The sequence below is a fragment of the Aethalodelphis obliquidens genome, unplaced genomic scaffold, assembly GCF_003676395.1.
Source record: "Aethalodelphis obliquidens isolate GAN/ISIS:26980383/991018 unplaced genomic scaffold, ASM367639v1 scaffold9, whole genome shotgun sequence".
Lineage (NCBI taxonomy): Eukaryota > Metazoa > Chordata > Mammalia > Artiodactyla > Delphinidae > Aethalodelphis > Aethalodelphis obliquidens.
This window is the reverse complement of record NW_020837953.1, coordinates 7,687,872-7,693,769: the sequence shown is the minus strand read 5'-3', so window position 1 is coordinate 7,693,769 and position 5,898 is coordinate 7,687,872.

Below are 5,898 nucleotides of genomic sequence, written 5' to 3'. Positions count from 1 at the left end.
AGGCTGCACAGACCCCAGGTCTCGCACATGTCTTTCTAACCCATCTCTCCTTGAAGTCACCTCTGGGTGGGGCCTCCCCTGCCTGGCTGCCCCTCCCTCCAATCAGCAGCCTGGCCTCAACTGCTCTCCCAGTCCCCAGGGGAGGTGGTGGAGAAGGAACAAAGGCTGCCCGCCGCCACCCCACCAGGGTCACTGGGGAGTGCCTGTGTCATCCACGGGACCGTCACCCTGGGCAGTCGGGGGCCTTCCAGTGTCTTGCTGTGCAGACTCCCACGGCTGAGCCCTGAGGACCCATCTCAAACTTCCAGGGGTGTCTTGGCGTAGAAAGGACCCTCCTTTCTGCAGCAGCCTAGAGCTACTGGACACAGAGCTGTCCCTGAAAGGGCGTTGTGAGTATGTCCGGGGGTAGCGTGCTGCCATGCTGTTTCTGTCACTGTGCATATTTGTCTGTCTCTGGGTGCACCTGTGTCGCCATCTGGTCACGCTGTTTTCTTGGGCTTATGAGCCCACGTTAGTGTCTATGCATGGGGCACCACGTACGTTGATCTCTTTGTGGGTGACTGTCCATTGCTGAGTGAGAATATGCCCTTTTGTGACTATAGCCACCTATATCTGTTCCTTTGCACACATCTCTGATGCCCCTTCAACACTCACTGGCCAGATGTTGTGCTGGATGGGGTGGTGGGTGGGGACGGGGCAGGCTACAGTGCCTGCCCTCATGCAACACCACTTTCTCCACCAGCTGTTCTACCCCGTGAGCATCCGTTTCTTTGCCAATAAAACAGGGAAGCTACTGCTCTCAACATGGTGAGAATTAAGTGAGATAACTTAGTGGACACTGTTGATGTGCCACCTCTGTCACCTGGCCCGGCTGGAGGAACACGCACCGGGGGCTTCCTGCGTCTCCCTGCCTGGGGGCTTCTCTGGCTGCCAGGCTGAGCCCACACCTGGGAGGCCACAAGAGTAGGGAGTTGGAACAAGCCTCAGCCCCAGAGAGACAATGGCTGTTGGTGGATAAACACCCCAGCTCCCTTGTCCCTGGGTCGGGTAGTTCTGAGTGCCTTCTGCGGTCGGTGGCAGGACCCCGGCGGATGAGCTCCAGCTGTGCGCGGGAAAGCTGCCCACCAACACACGCTGTGCTGACCTCCCTCCCCACTCCCTCGCCGTGCTTCCCTGGATCCCCTCCCACGTAAACTTCTTGCATCCACATCACCGCTCAGAGTCAGCTTTGCGGCACAACCAGCCTGAAACAGATGACTCAGACCTGGCGCTCAGCAGACCTTCAGCAGGTGCTACTTACCTCCATGCTCACTTTTCCAGAATTGGACGTCTTCGAGAACACAGTCGCGACTCCAGCTGAACCGCCACCTGCGCATCAGCATCATCCAGGAGCAGGTGCGGACCAGAGGCCTGGGGATGCAGGGAGTGGGAGGGGAGTCGGGGCCGTGGGCGCTAGGGCACCTACCACAGGCTGAGCCCCTTGGAAGCACAGGACTACAGAGTTGTACAATTACGTTCTTGTGTCCCAGGTTCTACATTCCATTGTCCACCCCACTGTTCAGACTCAGGGCTCTATGTCCAGCATACAGGCTTCAAGCCCCAATTCTGTGTGCCTTGTTGCAAAGACTCCCCACCATCACCCCCCTCCTCCCCTCCCTCCATGTCCTCTTGTGCGTGGCCAGGCCAGAGGTGAAGTTCCTCTGGGTCCGGGCGCGGGCGTTGATACAGGCTCACCTGCCCAACAAGCTGGCCGGTGTGGTCTACCATCCGGCCCTGTGTGCCCACCTGTGCCGAGATCCAGGACCTGGTCAAGACTGTCACCCCGCCCTGCTACAGGCTGGTGGGGAGCAAGGGACAGGACGGCGTGGTGGTCTCCAGCGGGTGCCTGTGGGACCCGCATACAGACAGCTTTGCCATCTCCCACTACGTGAACCCCACGCTCTTCAGCATGGCACTGGTGCATGCCATCTATTTGGAGTGAGCCCTGTGGGATGAAGGGTCTGGGACCTTCATGGGGCCTTGTACTAGAGCCTGGCAGGGAAAACTCGGTCCCATCAGTCAGTGACCTGGGAAAGCAGCACCCACCCAGGCAAGGCCAGCCGCTTCCACAGCTCTTGGTCAATGAAAAGAAAATGAGTCAGGTGCCTCTACATCTGCCCTCCTCGGGCCACCCAGACCACACACACCGCTGAGTTCTTTCGCGTCTGGCTGGAATTATGTCATCCACGTGCGGCTCCTGGCGGGCTGTACAGATCAGAAGCTCTGAGGGGCAGCTATCTCTGTCTTTAATAAAAAATGGGAAATAAAATAATAATGACTTAATACACGCAATTTGGGATCAAAATCTTCCAAAGCATGGGGAAAATAATGAAAAAGGGAGTTCTTTTTTTTTAAAATAAATTTATTTATTTATTTTTATTTATTTACTTTTTTGGCTGCCTTGGGTCTTCGTTGCTGCACGCGGGCTTTCTCTAGTTGCGGCGAGCGGGGGCTACTCTTCGTTGCAGTGCATGAGCTTCTCATTGCGGTGGCTTCTCTTGTAGAGCACGGGCTCCAGGCACGTGGGCTTCGGTATTTGTGGCTTGTGGGCTCTAGAGCGCAGGCTCAGTAGTTGTGGCGCATGGGCTTAGCTGCTCCGCGGCATGTGGGATCTTCCCGGACCAGGGCTCAAACCCATGTCCCCTGCATTGGCAGGTGGATTCTTAACCACTGCACCACCAGGGAAGTCCAAAAAAGGGAGTTCTTGATAGTGAAAAGTTTGAGAACAAGTGCTGTCGTCCAGAGACCAGCATGAACCAGGCACTGCTGGGGAGGGCCTCCAGGGAGCGGAGAGGAAGGGGGCTGGTTCTCACACTCGCTCCGGGCCAGGCACTGTGCTTGGGCATCACATACGTTTCCCTCATCCTCACACAGTCCTGGGAGATGGTGGTACCATCTCCACTTTATAGATGAGTAAGTAAACTGAGGCCCAGAGAGGCCAAGTTACTTGCCCTGTATACCTACAGAATCACTAAGAGATTTGAACCTAGGTCTGCCTCACTTAAAAAATGAAAACAAAACACAATAAAACAAAACAAAAAGTCCAAAACTGTGGTGTCTGGAAAGTCACTCTGGTTTGAGTTTACGAGGAAAAGAAGAGGGACAAGCAGAGGGAACAGCATGTAGCTATGGCTGCTGGGCACGGTTTATACCATTGACTGTTGTGACTAATCAGGGCACAGGGTAGGTACTCACCGTAGTTTCAAATGAAAGACCGAAAAGCTTGGAGGCATAAAAAGGCACAGACTATCCTGAGGTGGGAGAGAAGGAATGAATGTTTTTAAGCCTCTAGTTTCTGAAGTACTTTGACCAGGAATATTTAATCTTATTTTAACAAATCTCTAATTATGGAACTATTTCAAACACAGACTAAGATAGAACATTAATAAGCAGACAACGGTGAACCCATCACCCAGATTTACCAGATGATCGTACTCTGCTGTATTCATTTCAAATATTTATACAGTAAAGTGACACAGATAAAAGCCCTCATCCCATCCCATCCCCCTCCCTTCTCTCGGTCAGAGGTCACCACTATCCTTCAAGTTGGTCAGTCTCCTTCCTGAGCATTTGGTATTATTTTGTGTTTTTAAACTTTCCAAATATGGCTATCTTACTGTACCTTTCCTTTTACAATCTGGTTTTCACTCAATCATTATGTTTTTAGGATTTAGTCTATGTCGATACATGTAAATCTAGTTTACTTACTTTAACTGTTGTATGGTATTCCGCTGTGAGACCACATAGAACAGTGCCTTTCTCCATTTTCTTACCGATGAACATATAGGTAGTTTCCATTCTTTGCAGTTTCAAACAGTACAGCAGTGACAGTCTTTAAACACGTCTCCTGGTGCACCCTCGTGTCACATACAGCTTTTATAACAATTGCAGCATGTACCCCTGCGTGACCTTGGAGAATTGTTTAATGTCTCAGAAGCTTAGTTTCCTCATCAGTAAATTGGGGTAATAAAATAGCATGCATTTTGGTGACAACTGCATGCTTCAATGTAGGTGAAAAGCCTTTTGCAACCTGTAAAGGACTCCATGAAATGTTAGCTGTTTATCATTCAGGTGTTTGACATCCAGGATGTACTGAGCACCCTTCCATGCTGGGGACACAATGAACAGGGACGACCCCTGACGTGCTCACATGCATAAGAGACCGCTTGATGGGTGCAGCAACAGAAGAACGCGCAAGACTCTACTCAGTAACCTAGCCTGGAGTATAGAGGCAGGCAAGGCTTCCGAGAGGCAATGACACTAAGCTAAGTCCTCTAGAGACAAGGAGGCTTAGGCGAGTGGAAGATGGGAGGGTGGAAGGCTGGCCCAGGCAGATGGAGCAGCAGATGTGAAGGGACTGAAGGACGCAAGAGAACGTGCTTGGAACGTAAGAGTTGAAGGGAGGGGTAGTAAGACAAAATGAGCCTGGAGAGGTAAGCAGAGCCACGATGCTGTACCCTGAGGGCAGCAGGGAGCCACTGAAGGATTTAAGCAAGGGAGTGATAGGCTCAGATCTGCGTGTTAGAAGAAGCAGTCTGAATAAGCTCTGGAGAGCTGCAACACTGGACTCACACTCAACAACTATCCTACACTTAGATCTCATGTTAAGTATTGGGTTGGCCACAAAGTTCGTTCCGGGTTTTCCATAACATCTTACGGAAAAACCCGTATGAACTTTTTGGCCGACACAGTGTTACCACTACAATTTAAAAAATTGGGTCTGGCCACAGTGTGAAAGGGGGTGTAGGGGAGAGGCCGGAGGTTGGAGGCTGAGGATGGGAATGCTGCAGGCAAAACATGATGAGGGCGGAACCAAGGCAGCCACTGATTTTGCCACCAACACCCTGATAGCATCACCAGGAGAGATGGGAGGAATGGGCCAGCTCACCCTGAGCTGGGAACCTCACCCTGATTCAAAGAGGTTCATGTGCACACACTCCACCTAGTCCCCTTCTTGGACTCACTTATCATCTTTCGAGGCACAGGACCCAGCCATGAGCTCTCAAGTTTCCGGATGGTATGAGCTCTTTGGCATCTTGGCACCCAGGGTGTGGCTGGGTCTTCACCAATGTCCCATACGGGACCCCACCAGCATCTAGACCGCACAGATCCCACACGGAGTGAGGGGAAGGGGAGGGTGACACATTCTAGGGTAAGAGGGGCTGTTGGTTACCACTGGATAGTAATAGCTAAACATCAAATATCTAAAATGGGAAAAGACAGACATACAAGAACTGCCCCAGACCCCTCACTCCCTAAGTGGGGACCACCTACCATGCCTAACTGTGAGTGAGAGGCCTCTACCCTCAGTGCAGTGGTGCGTCCTGGCCTCCCCTAGGCCAGGCTAGAGCATTGCCATCCATTCTCCTAGCACTCCATACTTCCCTTTTTAGCACACTCATCCCTTTAGAATTACAACTTTAATTTCTGCCTTCCTTGTCGGACTATAAGCTCCCCAATGGAGCTTCCCAGAACCGCACCCACCTTGTTCACTGTTCTTCCCTCAGTGCCTAAGAGTCTGGTTCCTAAGAGGCCCTCCAGGAGTATTTGTGAGTATAATCAATAGGACGTACTGAGGGAGGAGAAAGGGTGGAGGAAGATGCATAGATTCAGAGGCCCTGAGAAAGAAAGTGCCTTGCTCAAGTCACAGGAGAGGCCGAATGAGATCACAGTTCCTGCTCGGGACCTCCGCCTCTCAGGGAAGGGCCTCCCCACTGATTATGCTATGCTGCAAAGAGGCTTTGCAGCAGACCAGCATCTCCTGAAGCAGTCCATGGAATGCTGGTCTCAAAGTGTTCTCTAATTAAATAAGCTTAGGAAACTCTGGGTTAAACAAAATGGAAAACGTTTCTTCACCAC